We start from the raw sequence: 27,449 nt of genomic DNA, 5'->3' as shown, positions 1-27,449 counted from the left end.
GGAAACCAATGATAATGAACACACAACAACCTAAAACCTGTGGGATACAGCGAAAGCAGTCCTAAGAGGAAAGTTCATAGCAATACAAGCCTACCTAAAAAAGCTAGAAGAATCTCTAATAAAAAATTTAACTCTACAGCTACAAGAACTAGAGGAAGAACAACAAGAAAAACCCAGATCAAGTATAAAGAAGGAAATTCAAAAGATCAACAAAAGTAGGAGCTGGTTCTTTGAAAAGATAAAAAAAATTGACAAGCCTTTAGCCAGGCTCATCAAGAAAAAAAGAGAGAGAACCCAAATAAATAAAATCAGAAATGAAAGAGGAGAAATCACAACTGATACTACAGAAATACAAAGAATTATAAGAAATTATTACGAACAACTGTATGGCAAGAAATTTGACAACCTAGAGGAAATGGACAGATTCCTGGAAAACTATAGTCTGCCCAAACTGAATCAAGAAGAAGCAGAAAGTCTGAATAGACCAATAACAGCTAGCAAAATTGAGGCAGTAATCAAAAAACTCCCAGCACACAAAAGCCCAGGACATTTTTTTTGTTTGTTTTACTCTAAATCTTCATTTCCTGTGGAATTATGAAGCAATATATGAAAAAGAATGAGACAGGTTTTAGCAATTTATTTTGAAACACTGGAGTGACTTATGTATAGTTTTTCGAAGTTACCCTTGGTTGTAGTCAGCCTAGTTCCAATTTTTCCATGTATTTCATTTTAATCTTATATGAATGGTAGTGGACAATGTATAAGCATTTTTCATAATTGTAATCCTTTCAGGCAGAGAAGGAAAACTCTGATTCCAAAAAACCTCCGCTGCCTTGCGGCATACCTCTTCAGGGGAAAGGCTAAGGGAGTAAACCCCGACAGAAAATCCGGAGCCGGAGTCCCTAAGGCGGTTTGACGTTGTAGTCAACACCGGCAACTCCTGCGGCGCACCTGAAGCCAAGCTGTATTGACTCCGTCTTTCCCTTGGATCCTTCAGCTGTGAAGAGACGGGGGGTCTGCTGCATGGGCAACAGCAGACCCTCCATATCACCCTGCCCAGGCTCTGTAGCTTCAGCTCCACTGGAGAGGACACTCCAGCGTCATCGCAAGATGTCAATTCAACACGGGAGGAGACAGATACCGTGTCACTCCCGAGTCGGACTGCACAGCCATTCTCGGCGGTGCAGATAGACTCTTAAGAAGCTACACCATCGTCTCTCGAGAAGGATGGCTGCCGACGAGATGGCTTCACAAGTGAATTCTACAAAACATTTAGGAAAGAACTAACTCCTATCCTCCTCAGACTATTCCAAAAGATACAAGAAGAGGGAAGACTCCCAAACTCGTTCTATGAAGCCAGTATAACCCTAATTCCAAAACCAGGTCAAGACACAACAAAGAAAGAAAACTACAGACCAATATCGCTGATGAACATAGATGCTAAAATCCTCAACAAAATATTGGCAAACAGGATCTGGGAACACATTAGAAAGATCATACACCACGACCAAGTAGGATTCTACCCAGGGATGCAAGGATGGTTTAATATTCGCAAATCAATAAACGTGATACACCACATAAACAAAATGAAAGACAAAAACCACATGATCATATCAATAGATGCGGGAAAAGCATTTGATAAAGTACAACACCCATTTATGATAAAACCTCTCAGGAAAATTGGAATAGAGGGAGCATACCTCAACATAATAAAAGCCATATATGAGAAACCTGAAGCCAACATCATACTCAACGGGCAAAAATTGAGAGCATTCCCCCGGAGATCAGGAACAAGACAAGGATGTCCGCTCTCTCCACTCCTATTCAACATAGTCTTGGAAGTTCTAGCCACAGCAATCAGACAAGAAAGAGAAATAAAAGGGACCCAAATTGGAAAAGAGGAAGTAAAACTGTCATTATTTGCAGATGACATGATAGTGTACATAGAAAATCCTTTAGACTCCAGAAAAAAACTACTCAATCTAATAAGTGAATTTGGCAAAATAGCAGGATACAAAGTCAATATTAAGAAATCGAAGGCATTTTTATACACCAACAATAAAAGCTCAGAGATAGAAACTGAAAGAAAAATCCCATTTACCATAGCAACAAGAAAAATAAAATACCTAGGAATAAATTTAACCAAAGAGGTAAAAGACCTGTACACAGAAAACTACATAACACTGAAGAAAGAAATTAAAGAACATACAAATAAATGGAAGCGTATACCATGCTCATGGATGGGAAGAATCAACATCATTAAAATGTCCATACTACCCAAAGCAATTGATAGATTCAATGCAATCCCTATTAAAATACCAGCAACATATTTCACAGACCTAGAACAAATACTTCAAAAATTTATATGGAACCAAAAAAGAGCCCGAATAGCCACAGCAATTTTGAGGCAGAACACAGTAGGAGGAATCACAATACCCGATATCAAACTATACTACAAGGCCACGGTAATCAAAACAGTCTGGTACTGGCATAAAAACAGACATATAGATCAATGGAACAGAATAGAGAGCCCAGAAATAAGCCCAGTTTCATATGGTCAACTAATATTTGACAAAAGGGGAAAGAACATCAAATGGAGTGAAAAGAGCCTCTTCAACAAATGGTGTTGGGAGAACAGGACAGGAACATGCAAAAAAATGAAACTAGACCACCAGCTCACACCATACACCAGAATAAACTCAAAATGGATCAAAGACTTAAATGTAAGCCGTGACACCATAAAAGTCCTAGAGGAAAAAATATGCAGGAAAATTTCAGATATCCCATGTAGCAACATTTTCACTGATATATCTCCTAAGGCAAGGGAAATAAAGGAAAGAATAAACAAATGGGACTACATCAAACTAAAAAGTTTCTGCTCAGCTAAAGAAAACATCAGCAAGATGCAAAGGAAACCAACCATACGGGAAAATATATTCGCCAATGACATCTCAGACAAGGGATTGATCTCCAAAATATATAAAGAACTCATACGATTCAACACCAAGAAGACAGACAACCCAATTAAAAAATGGGCAAAGGACCTCAACAAACACTTCTCCAAAGAAGACATACAGAGGGCCCATAGACATATGAAAGTGTGCTCAACATCACTAGCCATCATCCCCCTGGCTGGTTTGGCTCAGTGGATTGAGCGTTGGCCTGCGAGCTAAGTGTCGCTGGTTCGATCTTCCAGTCAGGGCACATCAGAGAAGGAAAACTCTGATTCCAAAAAACCTCCGCTGCCTTGCGGCATACCTCTTCAGGGGAAAGGCTAAGGGAGTAAACCCCGACAGAAAATCCGGAGCCGGAGTCTCTAAGGCGGTTTGACGTTGTAGTCAACACCGGCAACTCCTGCGGCGCACCTGAAGCCAAGTTGTATTGACTCCGTCTTTCCCTTGGATCCTTCAGCTGTGAAGAGACGGGGGGTCTGCTGCATGGGCAACAGCAGACCCTCCATATCACCCTGCCCAGGCTCTGTAACTTCAGCTTCACTGGAGGGGACACTCCAGCGTCATCGCAAGATGTCGATTCAACACGGGAGGGGACGGATGCCGTGTCACTCCCGAGTTGGACTGCACAGCCATTCTCGGCGGTGCAGATAGACTCTTAGGAAGCTACACCATCGTCTCTCGAGACGGACGGCTGCCGGCGACTAGCCATCAGAGAGATGCAAATTAAAACCACAATGAGATACCACCTCACACCAGTCAAAATGGCAATCATCAACAAATGAACAAACAACTTGTGCTGGAGAGGATGTGGAGAAATGGGAACCCTCGTGCATTGCTGGTGGGAATGCAGATTGGTGCAGCCACTGTGGAAAACAGTTTGGAATTTCCTTAAAAAACTAAAAATGGAACTGCCTTTTGAACCAGCAATTCCATTGCTAGGATTATATCCAAAAAATCCCGAAACACCAATTCAAAAGAACCTATGCACTCCAATGTTCATAGCAGCACTATTTACAATAGCCAAGTGCTGGAAACAACCTAGGTGCCCATCTGTAGATGAGTGGATCAAAAAACTGTGGTACACTTACACAATGGAGTTCTATGTAGCAGAAAGAAAGAAGGAACTTCTACCATTTGCAACAACATGGATGGAACTAGAGAAAATTATGCTTAGTGAAATAAGCCAGGCAACAGAAGAAAAATACCTTATGCTGTCACCTATTACAGGAAACTAATGAACAACACAAACAAATGAGCAAAATTGAACCAGAGGTATGTAAACAAGAAGTAGACTAACAGCAACAAGGGGGGCGGGGGGGAGGAAATGTAAGGTGTAAGGGGATGTGTCAAGTTAAAAAATATATATATATATATGAATGACCCACAGACAGGTGCAACTGAGTGGGGACTAAATGTGGGGGAGGGGAGGGACAGGGTGCAGGGAAACAAGAGGGCTAAAAAAGTGAGACAACTGTAATGGAAAAACAAAAAAAAATTTTTAGTGGGGGAAAAATGAAAATATGAAGAATGGAAATGCCAGTTCAGTGAATATTAGGACAAAGATTTTCCTTCACGTTGTATATTTTTCTCCCTATTTGATCCCTCCAGAGTTTGGCATTCTAAACAAGTAAGTAATGACATAAGTTCCTTTGCATAGAACTAATAAGACCAGTTGTCAACAGAGGTTCTTTTTTTTTTTTTTTTTAACCAAGTCTTTGACTGGAATGTCAAGCCTAAAGGAAACATACTTGGACTCAGATTGGTACCAGAAAGCCCTGAGGAACTGGGAATGACTTTCAAAGGTAATAAAAGCCCGTGAGATAAAAGGCCTGGTACCATGGTTGGTTGTGCGGTCCACAGCAATCTTTCCAGGGAAGGAACGAAGGTTGTTTTCCTGAAACGTGGCTAGAAGGGACCTTAAGGCACAAGGAAAGACCAGAAAGACTTGGAAAAAACAGGTGTGTACAGGCAAGGATGAATGCCAGATATGTGGCACAGCTTCTGTGCCCTGAAGAACAGACTGAAGGTCACCCCAAATATTCCTTGGGTAAGTTCCAGCAAAGCAGAACTAAAGATCATAAGTGATCATGTGCTGCTCTTGTTATGTTTATGCAAATGAACAGGAAAAATTAAAAATGGACTTAATGTAGTCCCTTTAAAGACAAGGAGGGTAACCTTAGGGAGAAAAATTATTATTCAAGGAAAAACACAATGATCAGTAATAGAGTATAAAACAGGGCAACTAACCATCTTAAAAGTTTCTTCTCCAGATTTAGAGACTTGTTTGCGGATTATGTTACATAAATTAACACGTGTTTTTTGTTTTCAAAGGACATAAGCCTATGATCGCATTACCTGAGTGATTATCTGTACGCATAAGCCTCACTTAATCCTCTCTGCAGCGCTGCCTCCTGAGACTCAACGGTTTGGCTGAACTAAATGGCTGGGTTGAGGAAGAATAGGGTGGTCTGTGGGCTTCACTTTAAAACGGGTTTCTCTTTTCTATCCTAATGGCTTAGACAGAAAAGGCCCAGAGGTCTGAGAGGGGGAAAAACCTAAACTATTTACCTCAGCCCAAACTAAGTATAATGGGCAAAATGGTTTTGGACAGGCGAGATGTGCCTAGCACACCTTCTTACAAAGAAGCCTTTTTTTTTTTTCTTTTTCTTTTTTTTCCCTAATATGGAACATTGAAAAATTAATCCCTGCCTTTTGTCATCTAGTAGTTATGGATTGAATGATGTCTTTTAACCCTTTTCGCCAAATCTGTTGTCCCCAGAACACAACAAGGACACCAGCCTGTTAAACCAAGCACGCCGTTGACCGGAGACAGCCAACTGACCTGGAGTCTGCATGATCCTTCCCCCATGTGGGAATGCCACCCTCCCCTCCACACCCCCACTCTTATTAGGGTTTTCTGGACCCAAGGGTAGGTAGGACGATGACCATGTCCAGCTTGAAGCAGCTAGAGGAGCTTGAGACCTTCGCCCATTGTCCTTTACAAGATTACAAAGGGTCCTAATATTTGAGAGGGGGGGATAGTTAATTTTTACGAACCAGGGGTATGGACTTGGGGGGGATTGCTGGGGGAGGGGGGAGCTGGGGGGAGGGGAACAAGGGGGAGAAAATTGGAACTGTTGTAACAATATAATCAATAAAAAACATTAAAAAAAAAAGAAAAACCAGAAAGACTTGGAAAAAACAGGTGTGTACAGGCAACGATGAATGCCAGATATGTGACTCAGCTTCTGTGCCCTGAAGAACAGACTGAGGGTTACCCCAAATATTCCTTGGGTAAGTTCCAGCAAAGCAGAACTAAAGATCATAAGTGATCATTTGCTGCTCTTGTTATGTTTATGCAAATGAACAGGATAAATTAAAAATGGACTTAATGTAGTCGCTTTAAAGACAAGGAGGGTAACCTTAGGGAGAAAAATCATTATTCAAGGAAAATCACAATGATCAGTAGTGGAGTATAAAATAGGGCAACTAACCGTCTTAAAAGTTTCTTCTCATTTAAAATATGGTTTCACTTTAAAATTAAAACATGTCTGTGATATCATCAAAGATATTCAAGTTGCAAGCAAATAGAATTTCAAGTGCCTTGCAACTGGATGTCTTCCCAATAAGACAGTCGTACAGATTTAGAGACTTGTTTGTGGGTTATGTTACATAAATTAACACGTGTTTTCTGTTTTCAAAGGACATAAGCCTATGATCGCATTACCTGAGTGATTGTCTGTACACATAAGCCTCCCTTAATCGTCTCTGCAGCGCTGCCTCCTGAGACTCAACTGTTTGGCTGAACTAAATGGCTGGAACACAACAAGGATGCCAGCCTATTAAACCAAGCACGCCGTCGACCATAGACAGCCAACTGACCTGGAGTCTGCACGATCCTTCCCCATGTGGGAAGGCCACCCTCCCCTCCACACCCCCACTCTTATTAGGGTTTTCTGGACCCAAGGGTAGGTAGGACGATGACCATGTCCAGCTTGAAGCAGCTAGAGGAGCTTGAGAACTTCGCCCATTGTCCTTTACAAGATTAGGAGGGGTCCTAAAATTTGAGGGGGGGTAGTTATTTTTTACGAACCAGGGATATGGACTTTGGGGGGCATTGCTGGGGGAGGGAGATGCTGGGTGGAGGGGAGCAAAGGGGAGAAAATTGGAACTGTTGTAACAATATAATCAATAAAAAACATTAAAAATAAATAAATAAAAAAATATTCAAATTAACGGAGAATGAATAACATGCTATTAAATAATGAATGTGTTAAAAATTACATCAAGGAAGAAGTCAAAAACTTTCTGGAAACTAATGATAGTGAACACACAACAGCCCCAAACCAATGGGACACATCAAAGGCAGTCCTGAAAGGGAAGTTCATAGAAATACATGTCTATCTAAAATGGAAGAAAGAATCTCAGAAAAACATCTAACACTACATCTACAAGAATTAGAGGAACAGGACTTCTGACCAAGATGGAGGCGTAGACAGACACTCTGTTTGTCCCTCCACAACTAAGAAGGAATACAACTACCTCAAAACTAGAAACAACCAGAAGTTCCAGAAAATCAAACTGCATGGAAGTCCAGCAAACAAAGATATAAAGAAGAAATACTCATCCAGACAGGTAGGAGGGATGGAGCCAGGGTAGAGAGAATGCGGTGTGGTGGTGGTAGTAGCGGTGGCAGCAGTGGTGGAAGCGGCAGACCAGCAGAAAACACAGTCACGTTTTAAAAACTCAGGAGGGACACCTGGGGACCATTCCCAGCTCCTTACTGGACCTCGAAGCTGACTCCCAGCATCAGGGATAATCATGCCTCATTGTTTCTGACTGTGCAGACCCGTAGGGGTTGTTGTGGAGGCAAAATCTGCCAGTCTCAACAAAGTCTGCTTGTTTAAATGGCCCCCATGGTCCTAGGATGTCCACAGACTCATCCACTCTGGGAACGATGGCCAGGGCAGCGACTAGAGGGGCGCCAGTTCGGTGCAGAAGTGGGAGAGGTGCCTGGAAAATGGGAGAGTGCTGAGCGGGCTGCATTGTTCCCTCTCGGACCCCTCCCCCACATACAGTGCCACAATGTGGTGAAATAGGTCGCTGTGTACTGATGAATCCGTAAGGCTCCACCCCTTACAAGTTAACAGGAGTGGCAGCTCTACCTGGGATGCAGAGACAAACAAACACAAGAGCCTGTCAGAATGAGGAGACCGAAAAGTATGGACCAAAAGGGGAAATGGATCAAGGTTCCAGTGGGAGAACTAAGCAACGAGGAGATAGCCAACATAACAGATGCAGAATTCAAAACACTGATGATAATGGTGGTCACAGGCTTGACAGATATGCTTGAGTATGGCAAATGCATAAGAGAAGAAGTGAGGCTATGCTAAGTGTAAATGAAGAAAAATCCACATGAAACCAATGGTGAAGGGAAGGAAACCGGGATTCACATCAATGATTTGGAACAAAAGGAAGAAAAAAACAGTTAACCAGTGCAGAATGAGGAAATAAGAACTGAAAAGAATGAGAAAATCTTCCCAAATTTTGAGAAGGAGATGGACATACAGGTGCTGGAAGCACGGAGTATCCAGGGCGAGCTGGACCCAGAGGGGACCAGACCAGGATGCATCATGACTGAGATGCCAAAGGTGAACGATAAAGACAGAGTCCTGGGGGAAGCAAGAGAGAGGTGGAGAGTTGCCTACAGGGGGCTGTCTATAGGACTATCAGCTGATTTCTCAGAGGACACTTTGCAGGCAGGAAGGGACTGGCAAGCAGTATTCAATGTGTTGAAAATCAATCTACAGCCAAGATACTCTATCCAGCAAAGCTACCATTTGGAATGGAAGGGCAGATGAAGTGCTTCCTAGACAAAGTAATGCTATAGGAGTTCATCATCACCAAGTCATTATTATATGAAATGTCAAAGGGATTTACTTAAGAAAAAGAAAACCAAAACTATGAACACTAAAATGACAAGAAACTCACAACTATCAACAACTGAATCTAAAAAATAAAAACAAAATCCAACTAAGCAAACCAGAATAGGAGCAGAATCATAGGTATGGGGATCATTTTAAGGGTTATCATCTGGGAGTGGCGAGAGGTAGAAATAGGGAAATGGTGCAGGACTAAAAAGCATAATTGGTTGGTACAAAATAGACAGGGGGATGATAAGAATAATATAGGAAAGGGTGAAACCAAAGAACTTATATGCCCAACCCATAGACATCTTCTAAGGGGGGTGGAATTGCTGGAAGGAAGGGGGTACTGGGCAGAGGAGAACAAAGTGGAAAAAAACTGGAACTACTGTAACAACATAATCAATAAAATATAATTAAAAAAATAAAGAATTAGAGGTACAACAACAAACAAAGCCCAGAGCAAGTAAAAGGAAGGAAATCATTAAGATCAGAGCAAAATTAAATGATATAGAGACTAAAAGAACAATACAAAGGATCAATAAAACCAGGAGCTGGTTCTCTGAAATGATAAATAAAATTGACAAGCCTTTAAGCAGACTAATCAAGAAAAAAAGGGAGAAAATCCAAAAATATAATAAGAAATGAAAGAGTAGAAATTACAATCAATACCACAGAAATACAAAGGATTGTAGGGAATTGCTTATAAACAACTATATGACAAGAATTTGACAATATGGGTGAAATGGACAAATTTTTGGAGACACATAATCTTCCAAACCTGAATCTGTACACCAACAATAAAATATCAGAGCTAGAAACTAAGGGGAAAAAATTCCACTTACTATAGCAACAAGAAAAATAAAGTACCCGGGGATAAACTTAACCAAGGAGGTAAAAGAACTATACTCAGAAACCTGCAGAACACTGAAGAAAGAAATTAAGGAAGGCACAAATAAATGGAAGTATATACCATGTTCATGGATTGGAAGAATTAACATCATTAAAATATCCATAATAGCCAAAGCAATTTATAAATTGAATGGATTACCTATGAAAATACCAATGATTTATTTCCCATACTTAGAACAAATACTTCAAAAATTTATATGGAACCAAAAAAGAGCCCAAATAGCCTTGACAATCTTAAGAAAGATTGAGGAATTACAATAACTGATATAAAACTGTACTACAAGACCACTGTAATGAAAATAGTCTGGTACAGGCATAAGAATAGGTGTATAGATCAATGGAACAAAATAGAGAGCCCAGCAATAAACCCAGGTCTATATGGTCAATTAATATTTGACAAAGGAAGAAGGAGCATAAAATGGGGTGAAAATAGCCTCTTTGACAAACGGTATTGGGAGAACTGGACAGGGACATGCAAAAAAATGAAACTAGACCACCAACTTACACCATACACCAGAATAACTCAAGATGGATAAAGGACTTTAATGTCAGCTGTGATACCATAAAAGTCATAGAGGAAAACATAAGCTGAAAAATCTCAGACATCCCATACAGTAATATTTTTGCCAATATATCTCCACAGGCAAAGGAAATAAAGGAAATATTAAACAAGTGGGATTACGTCAAACTAAAAAGTTTCTGATCAGGGAAAGAAAACTTCAGCAAGATAAAAAGCGAACCAACTGCATAGGAAAACATATTTGCCAATAATACCTCACACAAGGGTTTGAGCTCCAAAATATATAAAGAACTTATATGACTCAACACCATGAAGACAGACAATCCAATTTAAAAATGGGTAAAGGACCTGAACAGACACCTCTCCAAAGAGGACATACAGAGAACCCATAATTATATGAAAGAATGCTCAACATCACTAGCCATCAGAGAGATGCAAATTAAAACCACAATGATATACTCCCTCTTATCAGTCAGAATGGTCATCGTTAACAAATCAACAAACAAGTGTTAGCGAGGATGTGGAGAAAAGGGAACCCTAGTGCATTGTTGGTGGGAATGCAGGCTGGTGCAATCACTGTGGAAAACAGTATGGAATTTCCTCAGAAAAAACTAAAAATGGAACTGACTTTTGATCCAGTGATTCCACTGCTGGGATTATACCCAAAGAATCCTGAAACACCAGTTCAGAATATATACACCCGCTATGTTCATAGCAGTGCTATTTACAATAGCCAGACACTGGAAACAGCCTAAGTATCCATCAGTGGATTAGTGGATTAAAGAAATGTGGTCCATTTACATGGTGGTTTACTAAGCAGCAGAAAGAAAGAAGGAACTCCTACCTTTTGTGACAACATGGGTGGAAATGAAGAGTATTTTGCTTAGTGAAATAAGCCAGGCAGTGAAAGACAAATTCCATATGATATCACCTAATACAGGAAATTAATGAACAAAACAAACAAGCAAAATAGAACCAGAGGCATGGAACAAGAAACAGATTGGAGGGAAGGGGGATAGAAAGGGAAGGGTCTAGTCAAGTAACTAATTTAATGACTCATGGACATGGACAATAGGGTGGGGATTGACTGTGGGAGAAGGGGGATGTGGTCGAGTCAGGGGAGAGCCAAGGTGGAAAGATGGGACAACTGTAATGGAACAACAATTAAAAAAACAAAAACACACACACAAAAAAAAACAGACAAGAATCATATAATTTCACTTATATGTGGGTTATAAAACAAAAAGCAACAAATGAATAAACAAAACAAACAAACAAAAATATCAAACTCATAGATCCAGACAACAGTGATGGTTACCAGAAGGGAAGAGGTGCATGAGGATAACAAACAGGGTCAAAGGAGTCAAATATATGATGATGAAAGGAGACTTGCCTCAGATGGTGAGCACACAGTGGATTATACAGATGTCATATTATAAAGTTGTACCACTGAAACTTACGTAATGTTATTAACTAATTTTACGCAAGTAAACTTAACTTACAAAGGTTATTTTAAAAAAGGAAGTAAAGGTTGATTGCACATGCTGGCCCTTGCATCTGAAATGCCTTGCACCATCATAAGGTCATCTGCTATCTGTCTGTCTGCGTCAATTGCCTGGCAGCACAGGATGGTAGGGCTGTGTGCTTTTCTTCTCTGTATTCTCATTGCTCAACCCAGCATTTGGACACAGTAGTAACTTTAGAGCATATTTTTAGATTAAATGTAAAACTCGAATGTATCAAGTTGCCTTGAGGCCATTCTTGGGGACATGGTGACATAGCTCAGAGAAACATACATGGACTCCTAAAGGCATGGGAGCTATGTTAAGACTTGTCTAAAGTCTCTTCTGAGTTGCGTTTTCCCCATCTCTTTTCTCAAGTCTTTCTGGATACTTCTCTTTCTCTTTCTAAGTGCATCACATCCAGTTTGTCCTTTCCCCACTCTCACTTTTCTGCTCTCTCTGTCCTCTTCCCACAGTGCTGTTTCAATTCTCCTACCTACCCTGCACCCCCATCTCATTTTTCCTTAGGCCTGTTTTCTGCATCTGACATTCTCCTCTCCATCTCCTAAGCCAATCAGTGGAACAGATAGGGAAATGTAATTCTCCTGAGCAAAGTGTCCTTTCTGTTTAAAAGATGAAAAGGGAAAATGTGCTATGATAATGAATTTCCTTTTATTCTTGTCACATTTGAATGAATACTATTATATAGTTCTTAATTTGGGATATGGAAAAACCTCTTTCATATCTGTGTGTGTTTGCACATGCTGTTTTCTATTCTTGGAAATCTTTTCTTTTCTCTTCTCAAATAACTATTCATTTGTTAAGATCTGTTCCCTGAGGCCCACTCTTTAATGAAGTGTTTGCTGAGGGCAGAGCTGGAGACGATATAATATCAAAGAAAAAGCCTCATTAATTTGGAATGAGATTAGCCTTTGTTTGAATCCCAGTCACGGCTTTTATGAGCTTTGTAATACCTTGAACCAGTTATTTAAACTCACAAGGTCTGGCTGGTTCGAAGATGGCGGAGGAGTGAGGGGAGGCTGTGCTTTCTGGCCCCTGAGACCTGTCTGTAGTTTGGAATGATTGCAGACAGAACATTTCAGTGAGCAGCTGGACACTGGCAGGAGTTGAGCCTTGGCACTGCTGCATCAGAGAAGACGATCTGGGAATGACCTGTTTGGTGAGGATAGCTGAGGAAAAAGGGATGAGACGGGATTTCTGACTGGGTTGGCTTCCCGAGCTGCAGCTGGAAATACACAAAGACTTTTTAGTGACCACAGGCTTCCCCAGAGAGGAATCAGGAGGAGAGCGGGTCTCTGCCCACTGGCAGAGCCAGGAGTGGGCCAGGTGGCATCTGGCACTGAGAGACAAGAAACAGCGTACTGCTGTATGTGTAAGAATGTGTTTTTCCTTTATATTTTTCCTTTGTGTGCTGTGGAGAGGGGAGGAGAGGTTGGGGGTAATAGGACATTCTTGAGGAATGCAGGCGCAGAAGTGCGCTTGCCTATTCCCCAACCCTCCCCTTGGGTTGCGCAGGTGCACACAGGGAGGTGCCCCGTCCACTGGCCCAGGCACGGAGCCAGGTTGCTGGCCACGCATCCCAGTGCCCCTCGACCCACCGGAACAGGCATAAGATCAGCGCGCCAATGGGTGCAGGGTCAGCCCGCTGGGCATGCCAGAGACCGTGCACAGACACCCCTGGCCCACCCCAATAGGTGCCAGGCCGGTGCACAGCCTACTTGTGCAAGCTCTACTCATGCCCGCCCTGGCGGGTGCAGGAACTGAAGTCAGCTACAGCACAAAAACAATGGGCAGCGGCAACTCACAGACACCCACTTCCACTGTGCACAAGTGTCTGGGGCCCTGCCCCAAGGGGCGAGAGACCGACTCCTGGGGCGTGGCTCGGCAGGCCTAAGGCTAGTGTGCAGGCCACTGTGCGTGCAGATGTGCAAGCGCACACAAGCACCCCAGCCGTTTCCAACAGGCATCAAATGAACGCGCTGGCCACTGCGAGCATGCGGGTGTTACCAGGGCGCGCAACCAACACCGCACGCAGTCGCACACACCTACCGCCAGGATCAGGAACCTCTGGCCCGCCTCAATAGACCAGCTGTGGATCCAGAAAAAGAAGATGGGACACAAAGGCTGAACTGAGTAAAAACTTTCTTTCTTTAAAAAAAAAAAATTTATTTCTATTTTAGTATTTTTGCCTTTGTTTATTTTTTTAAGTATATTTTATTGATTATATTGTACAATAGTTTTAATTTTTTCCCCTTTGCTCCTCTCCGCCAAGCATCCCCCTCCCCCAACAATCCCCCACCATGGGTTGTACATACAAGCTCTCCTGCCTCACCCTTTCATATATTCTTCTTCTTCTTTTTTAAAAATAATTAATTAATTATTTTAACAATAAAAAAATAGCAATCCCTCCCTCTCAGACCTAAGACCCTTTAAAATCTTATAAAGGACAATGGGCAAAGGTCTCAAGCTCCTCTAGCTGCTTCAAGCTGGACATGGTCGTCATTCTACCTAACCTTGGGACCAGAAATCCCTAATAAGAGTGGGGGTGTGGAGGGGAGGGTGACCTTCCCACATGGGGAAGGATCGTGCAGACTCTGGGTTGGTTGGCTGTCCCCGAACAATGGCATGCTTGATTTAACAGGCTGACATCCTTGTTGTATTCTGGAGGCAACAGATTTGGCAACAGGATTAAAGGACATCATTCAATCCATAACCACTAGATGACAGAAGGCAGGTATTAATTTTTCAATGTCCCACATTAGGGAAAAGACGGGCTTCTTTGGAGGAAGGTGTGCCGGGTATATCTCACCTGTCCAAAACCCTTTTGCCCATTATACTTAGTTTGTGCTGAGGGAAATATTTTAGGTTTCCCCCCTCTCAGGCCTCTGGGCTCTTTCTATCCAAGCCTTTAGGACAGAAAAGAGAAACCAGTTTTAAAGTGAATCCCACAGACCACCGCATTCTTCACCAACCCAGCCATTTAGTTCAGCCAAACCGTTGAGTCTCAGGAGGCAGCAATGCAGACAGGATTAAGTGAGGCCTATACATACAGACAATCACTCAGGTAATGAGATCATAGGCTTATGCCCTTTCAAAACAGAAAACACATGTTAATTTATGTAACATAACCCACATACAAGTCTCAAAATCTGTAAGACTGTCTTATTGGAAAGACATCCAGTTGCAAGGCATTTGACATCCTTCTTGCCTGTAAATTAAACATCTTTGATAATGCCACAGACATAGTTTAACTTTGAAATGAAAACAAATTTTAAATGAAAAGAAACTTTAAAGACAGTTAGCCGCACTACATTATAGTCTACCACTGATTATTGTGATTTTCCTTGAATAATGACTTTCTCCCTAAGATTACCCTCCTTGTCATTAAAGGGACTGCATTAAGTCCACTTTTAATTTGTCCTGAGCATAAACACAACAAGAGCAGCAAATGATCGCTTATGATCTTTAGTTCTGCTTTGCTGGAATTTACCAAAGGAACATTTAGGGTGACCTTCAGTCTGCCCTTCAGGGCACAGAAGCTGGACCACATACCTAGCATTCAGCCTTGCCTACACACACCTGTCTTTTCCAAGTCTTTCTGGTTTTTCATTGTGCCTTAAGGTCCCTTCTAGCCATCTTTCAGGAAAACAACCTTCATTCCTTCCCAGGAAAGATTGCTCTGGGCCGCACAACCAACCATGGTACCAGGCCTCTAATCTTGTGGACTTTTATTACCTTTGAAAGTCAATCCCAGTTCCTCAGGGCTTTTTGGTAACAACCAGGGCCCAAGCATGTCTCCTTTAGGCATGACATTCCAGTCTAAGTCTTAGTTAAAGAAAAAACAAAAAACCTCTATTAACAACTGGTCTTATTAGTTTTATGCAAAGAAACTTATGTCATTACTTACTTCTTTAGAATGCCAAACTATGGAGGGATCAGATAGGGAGAAAAATATACAGTGTAAAGAAAAATCCTTGTCCTTATAATATTCACCGAACTTACATTTCTATTCTTTATATTTTCATTTTTTAACCCATTAAACATTTTTTGTTCCTTTTTCCATTACAGTTGTTCCACTTTTCCCCCCCTCTTCCATCCCTGCACCCTTCCCCCCCCTTCTCCCACATTCAGTTCCCACCCAGTTGTCCATGTCCATGGGTCATTTATACATGTTCTTTGACTAGACCCTTCCCCTTCTTACCCCCTTCTCTCCCTCCCATCTCCCCCTTTGTTACTGTTAATTTATTTCTTGTTTACATACCTCTGGTTCAATTTCACTCATTTGTTTGTGTTGTTCATTAGTTTCCTATAATAGGTGAGAGCATAAGTTATTTTTCTTTTGTTGCTTGGCTTATTTCGCTAAGCATAATTCTCTCTAGTTCTAACTATGTTGTTGCAAATGATATAAGTTCCTTCTTTCTTTCAGTACTTATTCATTGTCATTTTCCCCCTTTGTACTTGTGTTCCTCTCTGTCTCTCTCGGTTTCTTCATCTTCTTAAAGCAGACTCTTTAGCATCTCTTGCATTGCTGGTTTGGTGGAGATGTATTCTTTTAGCCTTCTTTTGTCTTGGAAACTCCTTATTTCAACTTCCATTTTGAATGAGAACCTTGCTGGGTAGAGTATTCTAGGTTGTAGGCCTTTGTTTTTCATTGTTTGGAATATTTTTTGCCATTCCCTTCTGGCTTGTAGTGTTTCTGCTGAAAAATATGATGATAGCCTTATTGGAGTTCCCTTGTATGTTATTAGTTGTTTCTCTGTTGCTGCTTTTAGGATTCTCTCTTTGTCTTTGAATGTTGCCGTTTTAATTATGATGTGTCTTGAAGTGGACCTGTTTGGGTTCATCTTCATTGGGCCCCTCTGTGCTTTCTGGACCTGCGTGACTCTTTCTCTCCTCATGTGAGGGAAGTTTTCTGTGATTAGTTTTTCCAAGAGGTTTTCTATCCCTTGCTCTTCTTCTTCTCCTTCTGGAATTCCTATGATATGGATATTATTACATTTCATGTTATCCTGCAGCTGTGTTAGAGTCTCTTCAATCTTGTTCAGTCTTTTTTCATTTTGTTCCACTCTGGGAGTTTTTGTCTATGTTGTCCTCCAGCTTGCTAATACGATCTTCTGTTTCACCTAGCCTGCTTTTAATTCCTTCTACTGTGTTCTTCAATTCAGAGATTGTATTCTTCATTTCCTCCTGGCTCTTTTTGATAGCTTCCATATCCTTTTTCGTGCTGGTGTAATTCTCAGTAAGATCCTTGTAGTTTTTCTGGAGTTCTTTGTAGTTTCCACTGAGCTCATTGAGCTTCTCCATAATCCATGTTTTGAATTTCATATCTGATAGTTTGCTCCCCTCTATTTCATTTAGCACTCTTTCTGGGGATTCTACCTTTCCTTTTGATGGGAGGTTATTTCTCTGTTTCCCCATTTTTTGTGACTCCTGTGGTTTGTTGGTGCTTCTTAGAATGATCTGCACTTCCTGGATCTGCCCCTGGTGGCGTCAGATCATGTACCAGTCTGGCCCTACACAGTCTGTTGGGGACTTCCAGGGATCTACTGCCTTTGTCTGCTTTTTTAGTTGTTAATCTATTCAATCTGTGATTAGCCGTCAGGCTTAAGTACCGTGGGTGTGGCAGCTTAATTTCTGTAAGCAGGGCTTTTGCTTCCCCTCAGGCTGATGCCACTTGGAGGGGAATGGTCTGCCTGCAGTGTGGGGATGAATCAGCACTGGGACCCAGCCAGACGCTTCTTCAGCTCTCCTCTGAAAGCCACCACACCAAACTCTCCCCAAGCATCTCCAGTCCTCTCTGCCTTCCCTCTGCTTGAGCCCAGTGTAAGTGGGGGCAAAATATTTTCGTATGTGATCCGCTTAAGAGCTCTTTTTCTCCAGCTGTTTCTCTCTGGCTCGCAATAAACCCTGTGGCCTTTCAGTTTTCTCAGCTGGATACTATTTTACTTTCCACTCTGTTGCTGTAGGCTGGGAAGCTCAGCTGGGGTTTTAAACCCTGCCCTTCTCAGGGGGAATCCCCGGCTGCTGAGCTGTTTCTCAGTCCCTTCAGTTGTCACCCGTGTGAGCCCGGCCAGCCCTTCCGCATCTCCACACTCCCTACTGGTCACGTTGTGATGTAGCAACCTTTTCTGTCTCTCTGTGGTTATAAGACTTCTCTTCAGCTAGTGTTCAGTTGGGTATTCCAGGTGATTTCTCCAAAATTAAGTTGTAAATCCAGACTAGTTCTGAGAGGAGGTTAGTGTAGCTTCCACTTACTCCTCCGTCATCTTGTTTCTATTTTAGTTTTTTATTTTTATTTTATTGTATTTTAATTTTTTAAAATTTTTTATATTTTATTTTAATTTTAATTTTTACTTTTATTTTTTAAACTTTTTAAAAACTATCTCTTAAATTTGTTTCATTCCATCTCTCTTTCTGATCCTTCCTCTTCAATTTTTGCTTTTTGGTTTGTTTTGTTTAGCCTCCCTTTCACACTAAATAAATCACTACTATATAAATCTAATACTATACAATTCCCCTTTCTTACTATATTCTACATTCCTCCCTCTTTTCTTTTATTATTACTAACATACAATGTAAATATTACTTACTGTCTTGCATAGTCTCGACACTACTTGCTACTATTATTAATCTATCATTCCCTCTCTCAAAAATCATATTTTTCCTCATTAAAAACAACTCTTACCTATTTTTCCTATAGTATAAAAGCCCTAACCTCTCTACATTTATATTAATAATGGATAATTTGCTGATGATAGTGGGATAGAGGGTGGGGATATTTTTGACGGTGTGGGTCTCTTGCCTGGGCTGTGTGTTTATGTTTTTAACAGCATCTCCACAAAAGAACTCAACACAAAGTGGACAGAGTGACTCTCAATCCACTAGCCAGACGGCAGGTCCCACCAAAGAGCATCTGAAATATAACCAGATAGCATAAACATACGACATAAAGGGTATTCCAAGAACATCAGGCTCAGGAGATCAAAGAGACTGCACCTCTGAAACCTCCAGATCTCCTATAAAGACTCTCATACCACAAAGGTGGGAGGTCAAAGCAGACAAATCCAAAAAGCAAAAACAAACAAGAAGAATCAAAGATGGTAAGATGCAAAAAAACCTCCGAATGAAAAGAGAAATCCCCAGAAAGATAGGTAGATGGAGTAGACATAGCCCAAATGTCAGACATGGAATTCAAAACAATGGTGGTGAAAAAGCTCAATATACTTGACAACCTCAAAAACAACTATGACAACCTCCAGGGAAGTTACCAACAGTTCCAAGAAAATGACAGGGGACTTACAGAGAACTACACCAGCATAAAAAAAGACATAGGAACTATTAACAAGGACCAAGAAGAAATGAAGAATACAATTTCTGAACTGAAATACACAGTAGAATCAATCAAAAGCAGGCTAAACGAAGCAGAGAATCGGATCAGTTTGTTAGAGGACGATATAGAAAAAAATTCCCAGATAATACAACAAAATAAAAAAAAGATTGAAAAGGTATGAACAAGATGTAAGGGAATTACAGGATAGCATGAGAAGGAACAATATCGGGATCATTGGAATAAGAGAGGGAGAAGAAGAAGAAGGGGGAATAGAGAAGCTAATAGGAGAAGTAATGACAGAAAATTTTACTAACCTGATGAGAGAAAATGTCATGCAAGTCCAAGAAGCACAGAGAGTCCCAATGAAGAGGAACCTTAAAAGACCCACTCCAAGGCACATCATAGTTAAAATGGCAACATTCCAAGACAAAAAGAGAATCCTAAATACCGAAAGAGAAAAACAGCAAATAACATACAAGGGAGCTCTGATAAGGCTATCGACCAATTTCTCAAAAAAACACTACAAGCCAGAGAGAATGGCAAAAAATATTTCAAGCAATGAAAAAAAAGGCCTACAACCAAGAATACTCTACCCAGCAAAGCTCTCATTCAAAATGGAAGGTGAAAGAATTTGTTTCCCAGACAAAGGAAGACTAAAAGAATACATCTCCAGCAAACCAGCATTGCAAGAGATGCTAAAGAGAATGGACAAAGAAAAAAGAAGAAAAAAAAGAGGAGACGAACAGAGGTACAAAGGGAAATGAATAAATACACGTCAATAATAACCTTAAATGTAAATGGATTAAATGTTCCAATTGAAAGCCATAGGGTAACGGAATGGATAAGAGAACAGGACCCACATATTTGCTGTCTACAAGAAACACACCTCAAAACAAAAGATTTACGCAGATTGAAAGTAAAGGAATATATAAAGTATTCCAACAAATGGACATGAAAATAAAGCTGGGGTAGCAGTCCTCATACTAGAGAAAACGGATTTCAAAGCAAGGGCAATAAAAAGAGATAAAGAAGAAATTTTATAATACTTAAGAGAACAATTTATCAAGATGATATAACACTGATAAACATATATGCGCCCATCATAGGAACACCCAAATACATTAAAAAATATACTAGAAGACCACAAGAAGAATATTAACAACAACACACTCATAGTAGAGGAATTTAACACTCCATTATCAACAATATACAAATCTTCGAAGCAAGGAAACACCAAGGATATACAGGCATTGAACAATACACTAAACCACATGGATTTAACTGACATATATAGAACTTTGCTTCCTGGCTGGTTTGGCTCAGTGGATTGAGCGTCGGCCTGCGAGCTTAGTGTCTCTGGTTCAATCTTACAGTCAGGGCACATCAGAGAAGGAAAACTCTGACTCCAAAAAACCTCCGCTGCCTTGCGGCATACCTCTTCAGGGGAAAGGCTAAGGGAGTAAACCCCGACAGAAAATCCGGAGCCGGAGTCCCTAAGGCGGTTTGACGTTGTAGTCAACACCGGCAACTCCTGCGGCGCACCTGAAGCCAAGCTGTATTGACTCCGTCTTTCCCTTGGACCCTTCAGCTGCGAAGAGAGTGGGGGTCTGCTGCATGGGCAACAGCAGACCCTCCATATCACCCTGCCCAGGCTCTGTAGCTTCAGCTTCACTGGAGAGGACACTCCAGCGTCATCGCAAGATGTCGATTTAACACGGGAGGAGACAGATACTGTGTCACTCCCGAGTCGGACTGCACAGCCATTCTTGGCGGTGCAGATAGACTCTTAAGAAGCTACACCATCGTCTCTTGAGACGGACGGCTGCCGACGACGATAGAACTTTGCACCCCAAAGAAGCAAAATATACATTCTTTTCAAATACACATGAGACATTTTCAAAGAGAGACCACATGATAGGACACAAAACAAGCCTCAACAAATTCGAGAAAATTGATATTATATCAAGTGTCTTTTCAGACCACAATGCCTTGAAACTAAAAATCAACCTCAGAGAAAAATATCAAAGACACCCAAACTCATGGAGAATGAATAACATGCTATTAAATAATTAATGGGTTAATAATGACATCAAAGAAGAAATCAAGAATTTTCTGGAAACTAATGATAATGAACACAAAACAGCCCAAAACCTATGGGACATAGCAAAAGCAGTCCTGAGAAGGAGGTTCATAGCAATACAGACATATCTGAAAAGGATTGAAGAATCTCAAATAAAATACCTAACCATAAAGCTACAAGAACTAGAACAACAGCAACAAACAAAGCCTAGGGTAAGAAGAAGGAAGGAAATCATCAAGATCAAAACAGAATTAAATTACATAGAATCTAAACAAACAATTCAAATGATCAACAGAAGTAGGACCTGTTTCTTTGAAAAAATAAAGAAAATCGACAAGCCTTTAGCCAGGCTCATCAAGAAAAAATGAGAGAAAACCCAAATAAACAATATCAGAAATGAAAGAGGAGAAATCACGACTGAACCACAGAAATACAAAGTATTGTAAGAAATTACTACAAACAACTGTATGGCAAGCAATTTGACAACCTAAAAGAAATGGACAAATTTCTAGAAACATATAACCTTCCAAAACTGAATCAAGAAGAAGTAGAAAGTCTGAACAAACCAATAACAAAGAAGGAAATTGAAACAGTAATAAAAAATCTCCCTGCACACAAAAGTCCTGGATCGGATGGCTTCACAGGCGAATTTTACACAACATTCATGGAAGACCTAACTTCTACCCTCCTCAATCTATTCCAAAAAATCCAAAAAGAGGAAAAAATTTCAAACTCTTTCTATGAAGCCAGTATTACCTTAATTCCAAAACAAGGTCAAGACATAATAAAGAAAGAAAACTGCAGGCAAATATCACTTATGAATATAGATGCTAAAATCCTCAACAAAATATTGGCAAATAGGATCCAACAATACATCAAAATGATCATATACGACGATCAAGTGAGATTCATACCAAGGATGCAAGGATGGTTTAATATTCACAAATAAATAAATATAATACATCACTTAAACAAAATGAAAGACAAAAATCACATGTTCATATCAATAGATGCATAAAAAGCATTTGATAAAGTACAACACCCATTTATGATGAAAACACTCAGCAAAATGGGAAAGAGGGAGTATATCTTAACATAATTAAGGCTATATATGAGACACCTGAAGCCATTATCATACTTAACAGACAAAAACTGAAAGCATTTTCCCTGAAATGAGAAACAAGACAAGGATGTCCACTCTGCCCACTCCTATTCAACATACTGTTGGAAGTCCTAGCCACAGCAATCAGACAAGACAAAGAGATAAAAGGCATCCAAATTGGGAAAGAAGAAGTAAAACTATCATTATATGCAGATGACATGATAGTATACATAGAAAACCCTATAAACTCCACTAAAAAACTCTAAAGTCACTGTGATCAAAACAATCTGGTAGTGGCAAAAGAACAGACATATAGATCAATGGAACTGAATAGAGAGTCCAGAAATAAATCCAGGACTATATGGTCAACTAATATTTGATAAAAGAGGAATGAACATAAAATGGAGTGAGAAGAGCCTCTTCTACAAATGGTGCTGGGAGAACTGGACAGGGACGTGCAAAAAAGTGAAACTAGACCACCACCTTACACCACACACAACAATAAACTCAAGATGAATCAAAGACTTAAATGTAAGCTGTGACACCATAAAAGTCCTAGAGGAAAACATATGCAGGAAAATTTCAGATATCTCATTTAAGTGTATGTTCATGGATACATCTCCTAAGGCAAGAGAAATAAGAGAAAAAATAAACAAATGGGACTATATCAAACTAGAGAGTTTCTGCTCAGCAAAAGAAAACATCAGCAAGATGAAAAGGAAACCAACCATAAGGGAAAACATATTTGCCAATGATATCTCAGACAAGGGACTGATCTCCAAAATATATAGAGCTTATATGACTCAACATCAAGAAAACAGACAGCCCAATTAAAGAATGGGCAAAGGACCTGAACAAACACTTCTTCGAAGAGGACATACAGAAGGTCCATAGACACATGAAAAAATGCTCAACATCATTAGCCATCAGAGAGATGCAAATAAAAACCACAATGAGATACCATCTCACACCAGTCAGAATGGCCTTCATCAACAAATCAACAAACAACAAGTGCTGGCGAGGATGTGGAGAAACGGGAACCCTACTGCAGTGTTGGTGGAAATGCAGACTGGTGTAGCCACTGTGGAAAACAGTATGGAATTACCTCAAAAAACTAAAAATGGAACTGCCTTTTTGAACCAGCAATTCCACTGCTAGGATTATACCCGAAAAATTCTAAAACCCTAATTCAGAAGAACTTATGCACCCCTATGTTCATAGCAGCATTGTTTACAATAGTTAAGTACTGGAAACAGCCTAAGTTCCCATCTGTAGATGAATGGATTAAAAAACAGTGGTACATTTACCCAATGGAATACTATGTAGTAGAAAGAAAGAAGGAACTCCTTCCTATTTGCGACAACATGGATAGAACTAGAGAGAATTATGCTTAGTGAAATAAGCCAGGTAAAGAAAGAAAAATACCATATGATATCACTTAATATGGGAAATTCAAGAACAACATAAATAAATGAACTAAATAGAACAAGGAGCAGAATAACAGTCAATAGGAGGGACGGGGGAGGGAGAGAAGGAGGATAAGTAAGAGAAACGTTTTGTCAAGGAAGGTGTATAAATGACTCATGGACATGGACAACGGGGTGGGATATGATTGTGGGAGAAGGGGTGGGTTGGGTGGGGGGGTAATGGGGAAAAAATGGGACAACTGTAACTGAAAAACCAGAAAATAAAATTGAAAATAAAACATGAAAACTATTCTGAATTATATATATTTTTCCCAATGATAAAAAATAAATAAATAAACTCACAAAGTCTTACTTTCCCAATTTGTAGAGTTGTGAGGTTTCAGCGTTATATTTCAGTACAATCTTGTCTGGCCCTACAGCACAATGAAGCACCTGAAAATGGATTAGGTGGTGCTGAGATGTGGTTCCCTGCAGCCAACTGATAGAGGAGTGGAGCCTGTGCAGGTTGCCTCTAGCTCAGAGTAGCCTCCTGAGTTCACTGGAGTATGTCACAGGACTATTCTCATTTTCTAGAGGAGCAGTGATGTGAAAAAGATAGGGAAACACTGAAGGAATGTTCTAAAGTGTATGACACATATTAGGTCCTCAGGAAATGTAGGTAATCTCTTCTCTTGTTCCATCCCACTTCTGAACAAGCCTCTATTACAGGATCTGATATCACAACCCTGTACACAAGACTGGAGATAATTCAGGGGCATGATATCTATCATCATTATTTATTTGCATGTCTGTCTCTATGTTTAAACTCTTAAGTTCTTCAAGCCCAAGGACTGCATTGCCCATCTCTATCATATTGCCTAGTACATAGTAGATACTCAGTAAATATTTTTGAGTGACTAGATAAATGGATAACAAGTCCATGGAAGAATCACTCACTAAGATTTCCCACCACAGACTTAGGAAAGTCAGGATAAAAGCACATATTTCTTGCCCAACCCTCACCATACTCTTCAGGGGTGATTACAGCACTGCATGTTTTCTCCAGGAAGAATTAGCTCATTCCAAGAATGAGAATGCAGGTCTGTGCTGGGAACTTCCCAGTTCTGTTTTCTGGGTGTGGGGAACAGAGAGAGAGGGAGCCACAACATGACAAGGAGGCCAGAAGGGACAGTATCTGCCCTGATCAGGCTCTTGAGTTATTTCCAGTCCTGTGTGTGAGCTGGTGCTTCAGATGTCAGCAAATATCTCTGGTGTCCTCAAGTCCTAACCTCACTCTCAGGAGTTACCACAGAGCCTCTCAGTAAAAATGTAACTCATTTCCATTATATGTCCTAAAAGCTCTATGAGGAAACAAGTGCCATTAAGTGTGCACCACTCCCAGGTGAGAGGCCAGTCTTTTGTGATCTTGGATGACTTTGGGGTGAACCTAAAGGGAAGTAGCTTTCACATTTTCACAGTGCATATGGCAGGATACTTGCAAACTTTCAGGCTTACTCAGATGTGACTGTTACTGTGTCATTACAATTCATCCAGGGAGAAGAAGTTCGGCCAGTTCTTATTCCCAGAGGCTAATTTCATAAAATACAAAATTGGGACAATCTATTGGCCCCAAGTGTTCAGCAAGATATATAATATAGATACACAGAGCCTGAATTCAGTTTCTAATTGAGAAATTTCATGGGAGAAATGTACTGACTTTGTGGGTCTTTTTAAAAAAAATTAATTAATTATTTTTGGGGGACCCCATTCTGTAACAATTTTACCCTCTCAGAATTAAGACCCTTTATAATCTTAAAAGGGACAATGGGTGAAGGTCTCGTGCTCCTCTAGCTGCTTCAAGCTGGACATGATCATAGTCCTACCTACCCTTGGATCCAGAAATGCCTAGTAAGAGAAGGGGTGGGGAGGGGAGGGTGGCCTTCCCACATAGGGAAGGATCCTGCAGACTCCAGGTCAGTTGGCTGTCCCTGGACAATGGCATGCTTGGTTTGATAGGCTGCATCCTTGTATTCTGGGGGCAACAGATTTGGCAACAGGGTTAAAAGGCATCATTCAATCCATAACCACTAGATGACATATGGCAGTGATTAATTTTTCAATGTCCCACATTAGGGAAAAAAAGACTTCTTTGGAGAAAGGTGTGCAAGGCACATCACACCTGTCCAAAGCCCTTTTGCTCATTATGCTTAGTTTAGGCTGAGGGGAATATTTTAGGTTTCTCCTCTCTCAGACCTCTGGGTTATTTCTGTCCAAGCCATTAGGACAGAAAAGAGAAACCAGTTTTAAAGTGAAGCCCACAGACCACCTCATACTTCACAACCCAACCACTTAGTTCAGCCAAACCATTGAGTCTCAGGAGGGTGGCGATGCAAACAGGATTAAGTGAAGCCTATATGTAGGGACAATCACTCATGTAATGAGATCAGAGGCTTATGCCCTATGAAAACAGAACACACATGTTTATGTATGCAACATATCCCACAAACCAGTCTGAATCTGCAAGACTGTCTTATTATAAATACATTCAGTTGCAAGGCATTTAACATTCTCCTTCCTGTTATTTAAGCATCTTTGATAATGCCAGAGACCTGGTTTAACTTTCAAATGAAAACAAACTTTAAATGAAAATAAACTTTAAAGACAGCTGCATTTTGAGACGATAGAGGGAGAAAGAATACTAAGAGTGAAGATGAAAACCAGGCTAGAAGAGGGAAAAATTAAAGCTTATAATGGAAAAAATAAAAGGCCGGAGAAAGGCAAAATGGAGTACAAGAGGGGAACAGAAAAATTTGAGCTTTAAACTACAAAAATAGTGAGTATCTAGGAATAAAATTGAAGAAATGGAATACCCACAGCCATATTCACAACCAATGGGCAATGACTGGTAAAGATGGAGAGAGAATAAGGTTATTTAAACAACAGGAAAAAAAATGTGAGATGACTGGCAAGAAAAATGGTTTTGAGAGATTGGAGATGGGAGAACTAGTAAGAGTGTGGAGTGGAGATAAGTCACAGCAACAGAGAAAAAAGAGTTTAAAATGAAAATAAGATGAAGAAATAAGAAGGTAAAATAAAGTAAGAGTAGGGAGGAGCAAAATATGAGATTTGAAATAAACCATAATATAAAATCTAGTTACTTAATATGCATGAATTTGAAATTAAAGCTAAAAAGCTATGCAGGAGAGGAAATAATGCAAATCATAAAGAAGACCACAGTGGAATTTGTCTCAGTAGTAACTTGTTTTTAGCACTTTCTTCATTTTGTGGAACTACCCTCATGCTGTCAGATGGTGTCCCAGTCTGGCCCTAGGCAGCCTGCTTGAGACTACCAGCAATCCATAGTATGTGGCTGTCTTTTTTCGTTCTTAATCTAGTCAATCTGTAATCAGCAGTCAGGTTTAAGAACCACAGGGTGGGGCAAGTAATTCCTGTGGGCATGGCTATTCCTTTCCCTCAGGCTGATGCTACTACAAGGGCAGCTCTACCTGAGCAAGATGGCTCCTGCATTATGGGGAATGACTCAGCACAGGGATCCTGACAGCTGCTCTCTCAGTTCTCTCCCCAAGCCACTGTCCCCAAACTCTCCTCAAGCGTCTCTAGTCTACTCTTCTTCTCTTTTGACAGAGCCCAGGAGAAGTGGTTGCAAACATAATTTTGTGCATTGATCTTTAAGAGGC

This window comes from Furipterus horrens, unplaced genomic scaffold, assembly GCF_987537825.1.
Source record: "Furipterus horrens unplaced genomic scaffold, mFurHor1.1.pri manual_scaffold_3, whole genome shotgun sequence".
Classification (NCBI taxonomy): Eukaryota; Metazoa; Chordata; class Mammalia; order Chiroptera; family Furipteridae; genus Furipterus; species Furipterus horrens.
This window is presented reverse-complemented; position numbering follows the sequence as displayed.